The 19,754-nt window shown below is 32.9% G+C and overlaps 1 long non-coding RNA gene across 1 annotated transcript in view; it reads left to right on the forward strand.

The window, feature by feature from the left end:
• Window positions 1-8,534: 8,534 nt before the first annotated feature.
• The window catches only part of LOC125610582, a 228,325-nt gene continuing 217,105 nt past the window's right edge, over window positions 8,535-19,754 (forward strand). The window contains exons 1-2 of the long non-coding RNA XR_007340587.1: window positions 8,535-8,698; window positions 10,166-10,305. This is a non-coding gene — a long non-coding RNA (uncharacterized LOC125610582). The remainder of the gene's footprint in view (window positions 8,699-10,165; window positions 10,306-19,754) is intronic.

The following is a 19,754-nucleotide window of genomic DNA, read 5'->3' on the forward strand; positions in this document are numbered from 1 at the left end:
TGACAAGAGCAAAATGAATACATCCTTTTTTTACCTACTAACATGTATTTTTTAATATGGACAATATTTTTAACATAAATTACCTTATAAGATTTCAATATCCCATATGGGTGCTGTTATGTAGCAGAATTCTTGCATAGTTATGGAGATTCTTTCTTGGTATTTTTTCCAGACCCTAACATTACCATGACCCTAATGTAAGTTCACATGAGCTGTAAGACATAGGAACAAAATTAAATTAGTTGAGGTATATAAGGATAGATCTTGTTAGCCATTGAGAACTTGTGCACCTAGACATTTTCATCTTTCATCTATCAGTATGCCAAAATGTCTGTTCTCATGTGTTATTATATAACATAGACACCCACCACACACACACACACAAACACACACACACAAAGACAGACAAACAAATACTTCTGATCAGCTGGTGATAAAAATCATATTCATATTTTGTCTTAAGTATTTAAGAAAAATCTCCAGAATTATGCATTATATGATTTAATTTAAGAAATAATATTTGGTCAATGACCACTATAATGAAACACTTCACCACTGAATGCTAAATAGACTTTTTTTTTTGAAAATTTTAATAATTATTTTTAAACTTTATTGCATTTTATAATTAAGTTGACATATTGGCTTTTAGACATTCTTTATAGAATATTCAAATTAAAAATATTTATTGGATACCCTAATAAATGAAAAGTGCTGTGTGGCATAGTAGGGAAAATAAAGATAAAAGGTTTAAAATTAAAAACAAATTAAGAAATATATTCTTGAGCACCATCTGTTGTACTGTTTTCATAGTTCTAAAACGTGTAGTAAGTCATTAAAATGTCTCTTACCATGATATCAATAATCCATGAGATTATGATAAAGGTAACAGAAAATGGTCTAATTGCAAAACTAAGTTTTACTCTTCTGTATGTAGTGATTTGTTCCATAGGATGATAAAAATCACAGCATTGTTTTAATGTAAGGTACAAATATTGACACTATATTAATAGTAGATTTATAATAAAATACTTTATAATTAATGTATTTGTTGATTTAGAGATGATTTAAGAGTTAAAAAATTCAAATTAGATATGATAAACTGAAACATGTAAATTATACATTTAGATCCCTGAACAACAAATTAAAATAAATCATCAGCAAAGATAATGCCCTTTCTCCTTTAACAAGTAGGGCGATTTCTGTGAATCCTAACATCTGGTTATCAGCATTTTAAAGGAAATGTCCATCTGCCTGAGGTCTATAATGAAATTAGGCACATTAGCACTCTCTCTTTTATTTGGGGGTATTTTTCATGAGGAAATATAACTTCTGGAAGCTGTATTAAGCTAATAACTTTGAGTCAATTGATTAGCATAAATACATTTTTGAATTTTAATTCCTTTATGAAAACTGTGATTAAATGACTTATTTAGGTAGTATTTGTGACATGTTTTCTCACATTTCCATATGTTATAAAACTTTGTTTTTCACTAAAAGAAGCACTATTTGCAATTGTTAAGTCACAACTTTATTTATCCAAAAGAACGTTGCAGATACAAGATTAAAAATAGCTTTGTGATTAATGCCATTGAGGGTACTGGACAATATATTCCTGCTTCTGATTTATTTAAAATTAAAATAAACACAAAATTTTAAAGAAAATACCAAAACAATAAATATATCTATGATTGTTCCATAGTTGGTTATTAAAGCAAATAGAATTTAAAATTGTTTTGTTTTAGACCGATTGATTAATGTTAAGCACAAAGCATGCCATCTTGAAGAGCATTTTATTATTGAAGATTAGAGTTTATACAGTAATGCTTAATGTTTATTCAGATTGTTGCAATGTATATGTTTTAAATCAAATTATTGTTAAATCCTTATAAAATGGTCAAATATTTTGTTTTATGTTCTTAAAATGGTGTTTAGATCCATATTATAAAGGTTTATGTTCGGTGAAAAATAAGGAAACATTAAATCTGTGCAATTTTTTGACACTAGGGATAATTAAATACATGTCGTGTTATAGGTACTAGTTTATTTTATGTTTAGTGCTTATCTGAATGGGAAACATATACTGATGTTGAGAAATCATGGCCTTCCTCAATAAGGTTTTTAATACAGTAATCATTATTTTTTTCCTGGGTAAGTGAAGTCATTTTATAAATGTTCAGTAAATTACATTCAGTTGTTTGTGTTAATCATTGGGCATATGAAATTGTAAATACTGAGGAAAGACCAACCTACCCTCAATGAAAGTTCACTGACTGTAGGTAGAATTCTGCTCTTCTCAGTTGCTCTTCATGGCACCTTAAGATCAGCTGAATTGTGCAAAACAGCTACATGGAAAATTTGATTTCAAACATTTTCATCAGCACGGTTCTCTAAGGTATTAGTATTGTCTCTAATTGAAGCACTAAACTTCCGGCACTTTTTTTTTTTTCTCTTTTTAGCCATTATGCTAAGGACATATAATTTCTGCTGATTTAGGTATCTTATGTCAGGGCAGTAAGTATGCAATTAGGTTTAGTTTAAGTGATAGCAGCATGCTATAAATAAGATTCTTAATTGTGTTTGCAAGATTAAAATTCAGCCTCATTGTTTGTTCCCTTTATTTCTTTGGTGGCATTGTGGTATATTCACATTGCTACCTCTAAATGAATGTCAACTTGTTTTACCTCGACTGCAGCCGATCGATACTTCATTAGGCTGAATTGTCTTGTGCCCATGCAACCTTGAAGCTGTGGCTTAATTACCACCCGTATTATGCAGTGGCTCAGAAAGCTGTGCTCAGCTGTGACAGTTTTGAAAAAAAAAAAATTTAAAAGCCATGGCATTACCTATGTCTAGGAAAAATGTCCACTTGGTATTAAAAAAAAAAAAAGCAATATTTGGTAAATTAAGTATTAATGATTTTTTTAAATTCATTGAAAGGTACAAATATAAATTTTGGAACCCCCCCTTATTTTATAAAACACTTTGAATGGAAATATAATTTCCATGATCAAGCCATTGTGCAGTAAAGATAATTTAAAACTAATGGCAAAATTGCATTCATATGAAAGAGAAGAGAGGGGAAAGTGCAGTCAAACGGCAATCATGACAAATGACATCTCTTGTCCAAGAGTCATTTTTCCTCACTAGACTGATTTGTCATCCTCACTTTTGACATTTTTCATCCTGCTATGAAATCACACTGACAGAATAAGATATTTCAAGACTTAACAGCAGGCCACAGAAGATGGTTTTGTTCCTCCATTTATTTTTTGGTTGGTTGTTTCAATTTTGATTTTTAAGCTGCTAAAATATGGACAAACAAAACTTAGTTCTAACAAAATAGTATCAGTTAAATAACTCTGTGGAAGAAGATGATTTCAAAATAAAATGTGAAATGATACAAAAATATTCCCTAATTGACAATAAATCTCTCTACTGCTCATATTTAAAATGTTCCAAAATACTAAAAGTTTTGTTTGGCGTATCATTTAATGAATCATTTAACAGATTCAGCAGTTTATGGAAAAGCCCTGAAACTGAAACAGTCCCTTGGAAAAATAATCAAAACAAGGAGATTGTTCTTCACCTCTTAGAGGCATGCAGTTGAGAAGAGAATTTGGCCTTATACTTTGCATCAGTTTTCTAGGGCCGTCATAACAAAATACCACACACTGAGGGCTTAAACCAACAGAAATGCACTGTCACGGTTCTGGAGGCTAGAATTCTGAGTCCAGTTATCAGCAGGGCTTTGCTCCCTCTGAAACCTGCAGAGGAATGCTTTCTTGTCTCTTTCTGGAGTTTGGTGGGTTGCCAGCAATCATTGGCATTCCTTAGTTGGCAGCTGCATGACTCTCCACAGACTACACATAATCTCTCCACAGAACTTGAGTATGAGACATGAGACAGAATCCCTTTCTTTCTCTCTCCTTTGCTTCTTTCTTCTCCTGCCTCCCCCTCCTTTTCATTCTCCCAGAAGTATTTATGGAAGGACTATCAAATGCAGGAAATTAAGCTAATATTTAGGGATATTTGAATCAATAATAGCTTTCTGAAGCATACTTTTCAGTGTTCAGTAGACATATAAATCACTTCAAATATTGCTAAAATGAAAATTCTGAGATAGTAGAATTGTACTGGGGTCCAAGATTCTGCACTTGAATCAAACATCCTAGTGTTGCCAATGCTACTGTTTCATGGCACATACTCTAAAAGGCATGAATAGAGATGAAGGAATGAACTCCAGCTTAAGAGCCAGAAAACTCCTGGAGAATATGGTTCCTTGTGGCCCATACACTAAAGAGCTAGTAGTCAGTGGTGAATAAAGAAAGGGTTCAAGGGCGTGGCAAAAAAAGAAATTTGCAAAAAGAATGACCTGGATTGCAGTGTGGTGGAATTGAGGAGTCCAGAGCCAGTGGAAAGGGGCATTTTATTGATAGATGATTGCAGCTTTGCAGACCAGGTTAAGGAGGGTAAACTCAACCCTAGTATTAAGCAGAGTGACCTTGTGTCAAAGAAATCCAGTGGCAAGACACTTAGAATCTGTTCAGCAAATCTTTGAGTGCCTGCTGTATGCTAAGTACTATTCTATCATTCATGAAACACTAGTGAAAAAGACAAAGTCTCTACTCTGCTGGGCCTTGCATTCCAGTGGAAAGAGTTTTCAGGAAGGAATCCCTGGGAGGAGAAACATCAAGGAAGAGCATGAATTCAAAAAGCCAACAAGATCTGAAGATTTCATCTGATGAGGAATTACTATTTTATATTTTTAAATATAAGGAGCAGGCTTTGAAATCCAGGTTAAATACAGAAATATTAAACATATATTTGCCTCTATTCCTTCCCTTAACTTTCTAAAGTGATAATAGCACCATTTTTAAAAGGGGGTCAGGTGGATAATCACATCCTAGAAAACACACACACACACACAAGGAGTGGGGTGGAGAGAAAGAAAAAGTAATAGCAACATAAAAACAACAACAACAACAAAACTGCTAAGCAGATGGTGAATGGTAACCGTCTCAGCTCACCAGAATGCAGGAGTCTAGGAATATAGTTCCTTGACATGGTAAAAAGGTGCCAACAAGCAGTCAGAATTGTCCTGCACAACCCCAGGGAAACTTGGGATTAGAGGCATTGTCTGTCTGTTTTTGTATCAGGGATTGAACCCACAGCTGCTTAACCTCTATGCCACATCCCCAGCCGTTCTTATATTTTATTTTGAGCCAGTTCTCACTAAGATACTTAGGGCCTCGATAAATTGCTGAGGCTGGCTTGAACTCACAATCCTCCTGACTCAGTCTCCGGAGTTACTGGGATTACAGGCATGAGCCACCATGTCCAGCTGCATTGGATATTTTTTGAAGTTCAGGTGTTCAAATACAAGGCTTTGTAAACTATCTGAAGAAGGAACAAATTAGACAAGTAAGATCCCTTTCTATCCCATCTAGCCAGGTGATCATTCATTCCCACCATGGTAGAAGATGGAGGATGAGGAAGCAGATACCTAGAAAAGATGAATAGGACTCTAGATTCGTGGATGCCAGCAACAACTGAAATATAAAACCCCAGGACGGAAAAAAACACTTCACATTCTGAATGGCGAGAGGCCCTTTTCCTTATCTCCATTGGTCTTTTCTTACATTTAACCAAGAGAGCAGTGGCAGTCAGACAAGAAAGAACAGGTCATTCTTCCTTATGAAAATGATGAAATCAAAGAAAAAGAAGGAATCCGCAAACACCTACACAATCTACTTGATAAAGAAGGCCTCCAAAGAAGTTCTCCAAAGAAGCCTCACACGGAAATGGAAATTTTCCCCAAATTTCTAGTTTCTTTTAAATGCAAATAGTTGATGAAGGAGTGAAGAAACCTTATAAAATTAAAGTCAGCAACTGAAATGCAAACAGAGACAGAGGAAATTAGAGCAAAGGGAAACAAGATAAGGTGGAAAATAAAATAAAGCAATAAAAACAATAGCAACAAAATAGGAGAAAAAAATCCATAAAATCTCAATAAGAAGCTGTAAAATGAGATGATATTGAAGAAAAAGCTCTTTGAAACTGAATTTTTTAATGGAATGATATTTTTCATAGTTAGTAGAAAGTTTGGAAGTTAAAATTTAGCTACTTAGTTATCTTCATAGAGAGTATGAAGAAAGAGCAAGAAGACAGAAAATATCACAGGAAAGAGAGGAAATTAAAGAAAAAATGAGTAAATCAACAAATTAGAAGAAAAATTACTGAATATAACTTAACAAAGAATTTCTAGAATAGCTAGGCCTAAGTTTATAGATTTAAAAGGCCCACAATATGTTCCAACAGTGGGAGAAAAATAACCCACAAGAAAGCACAATGTTTTTTAAAAAGGTAGGGGTAAATCAAGAGCCTGAAAACTTCTAAAGAAAAATTTTAAAAATATGTATAAAATGAGCCATGAAATACCATTAGAATAGCCTAGAGAAAATGAGGAATGTTTCTAAATTTTAATATAAATTTTCTCTAACTAGAAATTTGGTTTCTAGACCAACTGTCATCCAAATATTAAAAAAAAAAAAGACCTTTTAGGAAAACAATGTATCCATACCCCTTGCCAAATTTGCCATATTTTCTAGGCCAGTCTGGAAACAAATGCACTATCAAACTGGGAAGTAATGAAAAGCTGAGAAATTCATGGAGTTTTAGAACTGGGGAATTCAACACTGCAGAGAGGCAGAGATATCCCCCAGATAAAGCTGAGACCTGTGTACAAATAGTTGAGGGATAACAGGAAAGTAGGACACAGGAGTGAGGCCTCCATGAAAAGACAAAACCAAGAACTCATCTGCACATCAAGAAGAAATAAATGTTTCTGAAGGTTGTAGATGAGGCAGCCATAGATGTATAGAATGCTCAGCAAAAGGTAAAATGAAGCAATCATCACTAAGGTCAACAAAAAGTATCAAAAAAAGTTAAGACAATCAATGTGTACTTTTTTTATTCATCTATGTATATTAGATATGTAATTACGATTATACAAACATGATGATTGTTTTCAAATGAAACTCTGAGGATAAGAATTAAGAGTTTAAGAAAGATAAGAGCTAACCATTTTAAGAGGTCAAATGATAACCTCTAAGGCAAAGAAAAAATTAATTATTGTATTAACAAACTACTTAGAAACATGAAGATGTTCACCAAAAACAATAGGTAGGAATTGGAAGTAGTTGCCATTGGAGAATACTGAGGAAACAGGGGACTATTGCTTTTCACCAAGATGATTCAAAATGTGAAATTATTTTCAAAATTTACTACTTTGAAAATAATAATGGGGAAATTGTTTTAAAATCTTACATCTGAACTACACTATAAGATAAAAGGAGATGTGCAAGAGTCTGTCCAATGGGACCTGGTGGGGGGGAGGGGATCATGTGTGCAGGCAAGGCTTTTTTTCTAAAGGAAGGGTATTTGAACTCCCTTGAAGCATGAGAGAGACCCAGATCTGTAAAAAAAAAAAAAAGAAAGAAAGAAAAGGAAAAAAAGGTAAGAAAGAAAGCAAAAGAAAAAAAGAAAGTCTTAAGTAAGTTGTACCACCACAAATGCAGAGACAAGAGACAGTGACCAGAGAGACATTGGCTATAGGAAAGAGAAAAAGGATGCTCAAGGGACAGGAGTCCTAGTGATGGGGAAGGGAGAGAGGTCTCTTGTGAGTTTACAAAAGTAGATGGGGGCAATAAGGGAAGTGGTCAAATTGAGGAATTTTATTAAAAAAAATCAAGAAGAAAACATCCAAGTCCTCATCCTCTGGGCATATGAGTGATAAATCATATTATTATTAAAGAGGATGTTTCTAGAAGCAAGAGAAGGAAAGAAGAGGGGGAAGCTGCTGCTATGTTTTGGGTAGAGATGATGGAGGGTGTTAAGAGACAACAGTGGTTGGATTACAGCCTCTATCTTGGAGGTTGGAATTTCTGATGGAAAGAAATGTAGATGAAAAAAGCAACAAGGGTAGAAACTGAGGGAACAGTAGGAATAGCAAAGATATCCAGACGTGAAAGTTTGGAAACAAAAGGTTCAAGACCTAGTGACTATTCTGATAGTAAGAATGGAGGAAAAAGTCATGGATGGTGCAGATACTTCTAGCTTTAGATACTGGTGGGGATATTGCCCCTTTTTGAAATATTAGGAACTCAGAAGGCGTGAATAAAAATCAGTTAATCCACTAGGCATATTTTGATATCAGCAAGTGCTGAAACCACACAGTACATTTTGGAATCATTCTACAGCTTTCAAATGAGATCTGTCAGCAAAGATTTTCCTTACATTCGGTATCCTTAAAACAGAATAAAGTACCCAGGTTGGTTAAAACATTATTTAGTAATAGGACTGTTACTCTCTTTGTCCCATCAGTTTTATGAAATTGAAATCTGCTCTGTTAATTGTTTTTTTTTTCTTTGCTTACGTAACTCAACTGTGTACACTTTTCTGGTAATTATTCTCTAAATTCCGAACTTTTGTACAAAGTTCATCTGTGTTTTAATTACTCACCCTGCTTGTCTCAAAATACTGCAGAATCTTCTCTTTTGATTCTTCTATTTGTTTCCTGCTTTTTCCTCTTCAAGTTCAACTATCTGTAGTAGATAACTGACATTACTATTCAATCATTGCTGGCCATAGTATGTTCATACATAATTGTTCATGGAACTCTTGATGATGAGATCCACATGTAAGTTTTTTCATGAAAAATATTGTTGTAAAATTGCCTCTGCAGCATGTGTGGTTTTTAGTTTATCTTTTTTAAAAAAAATTTCTGTTACATTATTTAGAAACTGTTCAAGGGGTGAGCAAAGTCCTATTATTTGTTTGCCTTTGTTACTTGTCAGGGCATCATTATTCTTATGCAGTATATCCTAAGGTAAAAAAAAATAATAATACTAGAAACTTTCAGCTATAAAATTCTGTTTCTTTCAGGTAAACAATTTCCTTTTCTGAAACATTTCCATTTCTTTTCCACTAAGTTGTAACACTGTCAGGGATAAGTGGATGTTAAAAGTAAAATTTAGTTCTCCTGAAAATCAAATACTTAAGCTGACTAAAGCACCAAACTGCTTATTCTATTTATTTAATGAATAATTTCTTTACACATGGGTGTATTGTATTCTTTGTGCCAGACATTGAGTAGTCACCTGACCATAGGACAGAAGATGATATGACTTCGGTTTGGGCATGCTATCTTTATTCTTAAATATCTTTTCACTTTTGAGTATTGAGGACCTAGGGTATAAAGTGATTTGTTGATTTGTCTTTTAAATTATTTTCCAAGGTTCTGCTTATGTTTCTGTGATATTGTAGGATCTAGCAATTAAATGGCTCTATTGTTATGTTAACTGGTTTCATTAATATAAACACTGGTTATATCTATCTGGTAACTGTTAGATTTTAATTATCAAAGAAAAGTCCATGCTTGTTAACCCTCCATAGTTTGTAGAATGGTCTGTGATGGTGTATTTATTATTTGTATGCTGATTTTGGTTTTTTTTCATCCTCCATACTTGATATTTTTAGCTTTCAGTTGTAGCATGAATATGATATATAATACAAGATATTTAAATGTATAAAATGTACCACTTTTTCAAAAATAAATAGTTTTTGAAAACACATTCTGTTGTCACTTATAGCAGCCTAAAATAACTCTGAGCATACATCTTGTACTGGCTTTACAATGAAACAGCTGGCTTTTTATAATTTACATGGGGTTCAATTATAAGAAAAAATAGCAGAAAATAGAACAGAAGAAATAGGTAATAATTTCTTATAAGTATGGTTTGCAACTTTAAGGAATAATTGACTATAGTATTGGTACTGATTAATTTAAACAGCTTCTGTGTTTGTTTTTTCCATTTAATATAGAAACTGTGGTTGAAATTTTCTTATATTTTATTGGTTTGCATATTGTGTTTGTAATGTTGATTATTAGGTAAAAGCTATCAGTGATTCTATAAATATAAAAGTAATTCATATATTCATTAATACTGTTTTGATTAATGTCCACTGAAGTTATTTGCTTACTTTTCCTTAAATACTAAACAATTTATATTTACATTCATTTGGGAATAAAATCGTAAAATATTTTTCTTTTATTTTCCATTTTATTTATTTATTTATTTATTTGTTTGTTTGTTTTTGTTTGCAGTACTAGAGATTGAACCTGGGGCTTCACACACACTAGTCAAGTGCTCTACAACTGAGCTACACTACTTGCCCTTATTTTTAAAATGTTCTTGTCCAGGAAAGAGTATGTAGTGATTTGGAGACGTGCTGAAACATCTCACAGTAAGTGGGGAATAATAATGATTATTGATTCTACATGGTTAAGAGATGAGTTTTTGAATTTGAGTTTTGAGTTCACAGTTTGCTACAATAATCTGGTCAGAAATATTTTGAATTATGCAAACTTAGAAGAATGATGAATGGCACCTTTTGGAATTTTATCAGATCGCACAGGTCCAGTCTTACTTCTTTCATAGCAATATATGTCTTCCTTAAGTTTCAAAATCACCAGAGCTGGATACAGGAAAGGAACTGGGTTCCTTACTTGAAACTCAGCAATTTTAAGCTTCAATAAAAATTTTGGGGAGGTTGCCAGGAATGATACCCATGTGAAGGAAAGCTGCTCTATTTATAGCTGTGGCATAGTATCTTATACATAGTAGGTGCTCAGTGAATACTATGTAAGAGAGTATGAAAGGAACTTTCAAAGGTTTCATTTATCATCAACTCCTTTTCCTAACTTCCAGGGCTAGATTAAGACTTTTGGGGGACTAAACTACATAAATACTACTATATACCACTCTAATCATAAATTTTAAATGATTGCTAACACTTAAATATGAAATGTAAGATTTATTTATACTTAAATTTTAAGAAGACCTTCTCTTTTTGCATCTCTCACTGCAAAATTCTAGATAAAATATTTTATATTTTATCTTCTATTTTAGGGACACTGGTGTGTATATAACTGGTGAACTTTTCTGTCTTGCTATCTGAATTTTCCTCCATTTTCAAGTCGTATTTTTATCCAAAATTGTGCCTTGCAATTTAAAATTAAGGAATTTGTTTTTATTTATTATAAATATTTTTATTTTTGATGAAAATCAGTTTCAATTCAGCTTTAAAAATTTCTTGAAATATTAAAAGTGTAGATGCACGATTTTTGTTTTGAAATACTTTAATGTGTTTTTAATTTTTCTTCTAAATTTTTAGAATGATCTATTCAAATCCCCAGAAAACAAGTATAGCACACAAATAGGTATGACTTTCTAGTTTGGGAAAAATGAACTGGTCAACAAAAGACAATGAGGAAAAATAATGAAATTATTATATGAGAAAGTCTTTTACATTCATTTTGACTCTCACATGTTGTCCTGCAAGAAACTTCATTTCAAAGAATTGAAAAGGTAGATGCTGGGAGCCAGGCAGCATCTCCAAGAACTCATAGGGCTTAGCTATAGTGTGTTTTGGCCTTGGTGTATTGGGCAAATAAAGAAAATATATCAGAGGGAATGAGGGGTTAAAAGAAGAGGAACAAAGCAAAGGACTCTCTGACACGATATCTTTTCTTAATTTCAGTCATAAATTTATGAGTATAAAATTAAAGTTTCAGAAAAAATAAGAATCTCTCCATCTAGATTTGAAATTAGAAATGTTCATGCTAGCCAGATCCCCAGAAACTTTTCTAAAATGAAAAAACATCTCTGATAAAATTCTCAGTTTTGCAATAGAGAGTGGCACAAGGATGGATTTATGCCTATATCACATGGTACATATCTGACATTCCCCACATACAAGAACACAAAACATAAATCAATGCAAGAGGTGGTTGAGTAGCCAGTGTGGGCTGGGATCTTGACCGAGAATTGACTAAAGGTGTTAATGGAACTTTTATTAATTCTTCCTATGCTTAACTATTCATCTTGTGCATTACTCACATGTCCACTACTGTGAAAATCCCTGAAATAAATCAATTCGAAGGGAGAAAACATTTGTTTTGGCTGGTAGGTTGGGAAGTCTCTGTCCATGACTGTTAGACCTCCTGGTTTTGGGACCTGTGGCAGCAGCACGTGGTGGAACACAGCTGTTTGATAGTAGCCAGGAATGAGAAAGAAAGAGAGAGAGGGAGTGAGAGAAGAGTGTGAGATCCCACAACGACTAGAAAACTTCCCACTCGGTCCCATATCCAGAAGGTAGAAGGTTCTACCTTCTCCTCATAATGCCATTGGCTGGGCAGGGGAGGGAGAAAGCAAACCTTTGACATATGAGCCTTTGAGGCACATTCCATATACAAACTATAGCACCCCATTTTGTCTTTGGGCAAAGTAATGCAAAGCAGTAGAATTAACTATTGAGATTACAAAATTTTATACTGTGTGTCATGATTGGTCTCAGGGATGTGATGCAGGGTTATTGAAATACAACTTGAATTTACCAGCCAGTCTCTCCTTGAATGTTACGTAATGTGAAGTTTGAGAAAGCCTGAGTGCCAGAGTGGTTTATATAATTGTCCACAGATACCCAATTATGTGAGGATTAAAACAGGAGAATATATGGATTCTTTGTAAAAGAATAAATGTAGCAATGTGTAGACAATCAAAATTCTGACAATGAAGGACACCATATTGAAGAAAATAAACAGTTTATAAAATGTAACATCTATCTCCAAGGTTGAAAATCATCACTGAGCTGATTTGTGAAAAAGCACAGAGTTAAATTCATTATTTCCAGTGTTAAGCATGCTGAGGAAAAGTGCTCAATCTTGAAAAATATAGAAAGCTTTTTTAGCATTTTAATAATATAGGGTATTGGATATAAAGAATTCTTATGGCAAAAGCAACTAGTAACTTTGTACTTGATTTAAGACAATTGTTTAGAAATAAGTGAATATTCACTTCTCACTAGCAATTTCTGAGCTGCATTGAAATACCAAAACAACATGGGTATTCAATTAATATTTAGCATGTACCCCACATATTATTCTTCTACATGTAGGAATAATAGTTATTTCAGGTAGTGTTTTTTGTTTATAAATAAGCTTTAATTCAGTAATTAGCATCTACAAATCATACTTCTAAATAAAAGTGTTTAAAATTTAGTTTTCCAATTGTATGGATTCAATGTGACCTCTTCTCCTTACTCATTTATGTTTTATACTTTACAATTTATATTCATAGTAAACTTCAATTCTTCATATATACAAATATTTTAATTTTCCATTTTAACTAGCTTTAGTAATCCAATCTTGACAAATCCATTAGATAAGCAGCTGTTGAGCTATTTTTGTCAGAAGTATATGCAAAAATTTTATTAACTAGAAATTTAACTAATTCTTTAACATTATTTTAGCCTATGTAAAAACTTGGGAGTTTTGTAATTCAGTTAGAAAGATGAAACCCTATCGATGGCATACATGAGTATACCAATTATTTTACCAGCAACACATTTATGGATATAATAAATTACATGAAGACAGTGAAATCTATTAGTAAATTTTCTCAAAGCAAAGCAGTTTTGCTGTATGTGAATAGTTTTATGATTCCAGGTATCAGAAGAATATTATATACACAGGACACCTGAGCCCAACCTCTCTAGACCCATCCCTGTCAACAAAAAGGCAATCAGGTTAAGATAAAAGTGGCTTTTTGTTTATTTCTTGGCATGAAATCATGATCTTGCTAAGCTCATCTCTTAAAATAATGGTTTCCACATTTTGTTTTTTTTTTTAATTATTTCAGCATTCAGTGCATATTTTGTGCACTTATTTTTGACAAAAAAAATAGAAATCCATTATTGGATTTACTCATACACAAACAGCACTTACGATTTTTACTTGAAAATACTTCAAATTAGTCACAAAGCCCAAATGTCATCATCTTTTAAAAACTAATGAAGACTAAATGCAAGAGTTGTTCCAATCCACAATTACAATAAAATTAGACTTTGTTTATGGATAGGAATAGGAAATAATATCAACATAAGAATAGATGGAAGTTTGGTAGGGATTTAGGTAAGGTTTGTGTTTCATTTAAATTCGAATACTTAGTTAATGAAATATCTCATCAACATCAAAACAAACCAAATTTTAGTTTCATTATCATACAACATACTGAAGTTTAAGGAAAAACTAGTACGGCATATCATTTTTTAATTTTTTTTTTAGTTGTAGATGGACACAATACCTTTATTTTATTTATTTATTTTTATGTGATGCTGAGGATCGAACCCAGAACTTCATACATACAAGGCAAGCGCTCAGCCACTGAGCCACAATTCCAGCCCCTGGCTTGTCATTTTTTAAACAATTGATTGAGGTACATTTCATATACCATAAAGTGGATCCATCTAATGACACAGTTAAGTGGCTTTTAGTATTTTCACAAAGTTGTGTAACCATCCTCATAATCTAATTTTATAAGATTTTCATCAACCCAGAAGGAAATTCCATATACATTAGGAGTCAATCTCTATTCCTACTCTTCTCTATCTTCCATAATTTTGTCTTCCCTGTCACAAGGTCTTAGTTACTTTTCCATGTTTCTATTTTGGATATTTCATATAAAGATAATCAAGCGTGTTTTGTGACCATCTTCTATTTAACATAATGCTTTCAATGTTCATGGTAGCATGGATATGTACTTCATCCTTCTTGTTATAGAATAACAGTAAATTATATCAATATAACATGTATTGTTTATCCATGCACAAGTTTAGGGATATGTTTTTGGACCATTATCAACAATGATGTTATAAACATTCATGAACAATTTCTTTGCATATAAATATGTTTCTATTTCTCTCAGATAAATGTTTAGGAGTGGAACTACTGAGTCATATAGTAAATCTATATTTACCTTTTTAAAGGATAGCCAAATCATTTTCCAAACCTGCACTATCACTCTAAATTTCTACCATTAATGTATGAATGTTACAATTTCTCTATAATCTTGTCAACGCATGTAATTGTCTGTGGGTTTTTTATATTTTCAATCAGAGTATATCTTGAGCGATATTTCATTATGTTTTTTTTTTGCATTTCATAATGACTAGTGAATTTAAATGCACTTCCATCTCTCTATTGGTGACATATACATTTGAGAGAAAAATAAGAATTTAAATCCTGTTCATTATTAACTGAGTGGTCTTTTTATTGTTGATTTCAGAGAGTTTTCTATACATTCTGGATAGAAGTTCTTTGTCAGATATATAAGTGGCAAATAGTTTCTCCTCTTACGTGCACTGAGTTTCACTTTCTTAGTGATTTCATTTGCCACTCAAATGTTTTTAATTTTGATAGAGATTAACTTGACTGAGCTCAAAAGTTAGGGCCCTTTTAGTTTACCTTGGAAAAATATTTTCTGACAAGTGAATTAAGTTGTTAAGATTTTTCCTGAAGTACTCTTTTATAGAATATTAATTTCAATTTTTAAGTCTTGGAAGATACTTCTCAAATTCTACATCATTTATAATGTTACTGTGTAATCATGAAAATTTTATTCAGAATGCAACAAAAGAAACAAAAAATGCCTAGGAATAAGTGCACCTATAATCAGTCATATAAAATTGTACATATGGTATAAGAACCCTGTTAAGACTCTAAAGACTAGAAGATGAGATTCTGGCTGCATGTAAGAGCTTCTTGCAGAACTCATCTTTTTCTTTTCCACAGACAATGAAAGAATTGACTTCTGAAAAATGTTGGAAGTACTGAATAGAATGTTATTCTGCTAAATTGTAAAGAAAGTGCTTTATGCAGTAAAAATTTAGTGGAAAAATTTTCATTATTTTTTAGTTTTAATTTTTCTTTTGACTCTCTGGAATTTCTCTACCGTATCATTGATGCTTTTATTTTATTGAGAAATAAAGGACTTACCATATCAATGGTACAAATTTGATATTCATCATCTACAGAAACTTTGGAGAAATGAGTTTGAATTCAGGAAATACAAGAAAGAATAATGTACAACTATATCATTAGGGATCAATTAAGAAGAGTGACAAAAACAAAGACCTTGGGAATCACAGTCTACCTTTGCAATAATGAAGAGGTATTGATAGAATGAGTATGATGAAATTTAACTCTCACTTACATTAAATAAAAACTTCCAATCAAATGGAAATGACTTAGCAAGTTATTTATTGAATTTCTACTATGATTTCAGTGTTCTCATAGGTGATTTTCCTTGATGAGAGTCACCTGGGGTCTTATAGCTCTCTGAAATGTGCAGACAAAGCCAAAGTCACAAACACAGTAATAATATAAATTTCTTATCATTAGGTCTTTTTATTGTAAAGATTAAGATTTGTTAGGTGGAATTTTTAATATTTAATTGATTTGATCTTACTCTGAAGGTATAGTTTAATAGTTTTAAGCAGTACACTAGCAGAAGATTATAGAATAAGTAAGAATGCAAACCTCTCTCTCGCCTCATGTGCATGTATTCATGAATCACTTAATGACAAGGATATGCTCTGAGAAATGTATATAGAGGGGACTTGTCATTATGTAAATTTCACAGAATGTAGTTAAACAAATCTAGATGGCACAGGCTACAAGTTTCCTAAGGTTTATGATATATTACTCCTAGGCCACAAACCCATACAACCCATTACTTTGCTGAATATTATAAGTAACTGTAATACTATGGTATTTGTGTGTCTAATAATATCTAAACAGAGAAAAGGTATAGTAAAAAAAATACAATATAAATTTAAAAAAATGGCACATCTTTATATGCTCTTACTTTAAATGGAGCTAGCAGGATAGGAAGTTGTTTCTGAGGAGTGATGAGTGGGCAGTGAATGAATGTAAAGTACTAGGATGCTACCATCCATTACTGTAGACTTTAGAAACACCTGACAATAAAATTTACTTTAAAAATATTTTCTAAATGTTTAATATCTCTAGCAATTAGAGAAATGCAAATTAAAACTACACTGAGATTACATCTCACTCCAGTCAGAATGGCAATTATCAAGAATACAAGTAAAAATAAATGTTAGCATGGGTGTTGGGGGAAAGGTACACTCATACATTGCCGGTGGGACTGAAAATTGGTACAATCACTATGGAAAGCAGTGTGGAGATTCCTTAGTAAACTTGAAATGAAACCACCATTTGACCCAGTTATTCCACTCCTGGGTTTATACCCAAAGGACTTAAAATCAGCATTCTACAGCTGACTCAGCCACCTCAATGTTTAAAGGAACTCAATTAAAAATAGCCAAGTTATGGAAATAAACTAGGTTCCCTTCAACAGACGAATGGATAAAAAAAATGTGGTATACACAATGGAATATTATTCAGGTATAAAGAATGAAATTATGGCATTTTCCAGTAAATGGAAGGAACTGGAGATTATCATGTTAAGTGAAATAAGCCAGTCCCCCCAAATAAACAAAAGCCAAATTTTCTCTCTGATATGTGGTACTAACCCACAACAAGGGAGGGTGGGGAGGGGAATAGAAGTCCATTGGATTAGACAAAGGGGAATGAAGGGAAGGGAGGTGGGATGGTAATAGGAAAGACCATAGAATTAATCAGGCTTACATTTCCTATATTCACATACGAATATATGACAAGTATAATTCTACATCATGTACAGCCACAAGAATAGGATCCTAACTAGAATATATAACTAGAATAATATATAACTAGAATAAGTTATACTCTCTCTATATATAATATTCCAAAATACTCTCTATTGTCATGTATATACAAAAAGAACAAAAAAGGAATAGAAAGAAAGGAAAGAATATATGTGCAAAGTTTCTGGCAGTAGTAAGTGCTCCATAAATGTTAAGTTTGGAGGTGAAATAAATTAATGGATCTGCTTTTGTTAAAAAATAAATAGTGTACATTGCATGTGTATTCCTAAATCACAAGATTGTTTTAATATTTCAATATAATTCATGCAATGTAAAAAAGTAGTTTATTTCTTCAAAAAATAAATTAACCTTAGCTTATTGTGGTCTTTTACTTTATTAATTTTTAATCTTTTCAGTTCTTTTGTAACACATCTTATCACATACATTATAGAGCTGTACAAAATATTTTTGGTTTTTTTTTGTATTTTTATATGAACTTTGTCCAAACTTTTTTTTCTTTACTTTTAAAAATTTTGTTAAAAATAAGATACAAACATGCACATTAAGCCAAGACTACACAGGGTTCAGATCATCAATATCTCTATCTTCCACGTCCACATATTGTCCCATTAGAAGGTCTTTAGGGGGCAGTAACAGACATGGGACTGTTATATTGTAAAAATAGATTCTTCTGGAATCCTCCTGAAAGGACTGCCTGAGGCTTCTCTTGTGGAAGTGTCACTCTTCAGAAACATTTGCTTAGTGTGTGTGGGATTTTTTTTTAATGATGAATTTGCTTGTAAACAAATAATACATCATGAACATTGCTCTTTACTGAAGAAAGCCTTTGGGTGAAGAGGTCCTTTGGTCTGTAAAAGCTACTACTAACCTCTCCACTGTGAATTTTCTGTGCTTCTTCAGTTTACTTTCCTATTTCATTTTCTTCAGGTATGTCACTAGGTGATAGGAATTTTTCAGCTCTATTATAATCTTATAGGACTATCAATCTATTATTAACTGCAACATTACTTTGCAGCACATAACTGTATATAAATTTAAACTCCTTTGAGAAGATTTTATTCCATATTTTACATTGCTTTTTTTTTTGGCATGTAAAACAGGGCTTATTTAAAAAGGGGTAACATAAACTTCTCCCAGGATGGAGAAGGAGGCCATAGTTGGTATCCTAGTATCCCAAGAAGTGAGAATGGTTTTGCTTTTTTATATCTCCTAGGCTTCCTTTGTTCTCCTGCTCTCTTCCCCTTATCTCTTTCCTTCCTGTTTAGATGACTAGGCCCAAGAAATGCTCAGTGGGATGGCCAAAGATGGGAAACAGGTGGGCTTAAGGGGGAAAGGCAGAATGGAGCAGCCCAGGACACATTAATTAGCAACTTTATAATTCCCTGTAGGGAGAGGCAATTCCTGGGACAGGTTACCTTAGCAACAGATTGGAGCAGGAGCAGGTTATCTTTATTGGGTGGAGAAAGGGCTCTGAAGGCATTAACATTTCAATTCCTCCATTCTCTGAATCTGACCCTTGCCTATGTGGCTTCATTCTCCCCTCTAATTTTAGAAACTTCTTACTGCTGTAAGAAGAAGGGGCAACAACTACTCTGGCTGCTTTGAGCTGACAGGGGCAGTGTGAGGTGGAGCAAGAAGTTTTGGAGTTCCTTTTTAGAAGTTGGGTCAGATAGGTAAATGTCTGCCTGGGAAAGAACTGGTTGTAAAGTCATCTGAGGATGGGCCTTTCTATGAGAGATGAACAACAAGTCATGAGTACAAAATAAATGTTGCAGCATCTGGAACATGTCAATGAATATCATGGTGATAGAAGCCAATAATCTCTCACCAGGAGGTGTGCGGGCTGAGAAGTTGTCCCCATAACAAGGCTGAAGAAAACAAGGCTTTTATTTGGGAAGGTAAACCTTTAACATTGTCAGAGTTATCAGGGACATGTAAATACAACATTTATTTTTTGATGTCATAGATGTCCATCCCCATAAGATGTAGTTAAGCTACTTAATGTCATCCGATTTTATAAAATATCTTTTTTATTGGTATAACCTCTGTGTTTACTAGAGATCCCTTTATTCTGGTACTTAGAGCTAGATGATTATATTTTAGCAAACATTAATCCTATCTAT

Source organism: Marmota marmota, unplaced genomic scaffold (assembly GCF_001458135.2).
Source record: "Marmota marmota marmota unplaced genomic scaffold, marMar, whole genome shotgun sequence".
In the NCBI taxonomy this organism is placed as follows: domain Eukaryota; kingdom Metazoa; phylum Chordata; class Mammalia; order Rodentia; family Sciuridae; genus Marmota; species Marmota marmota.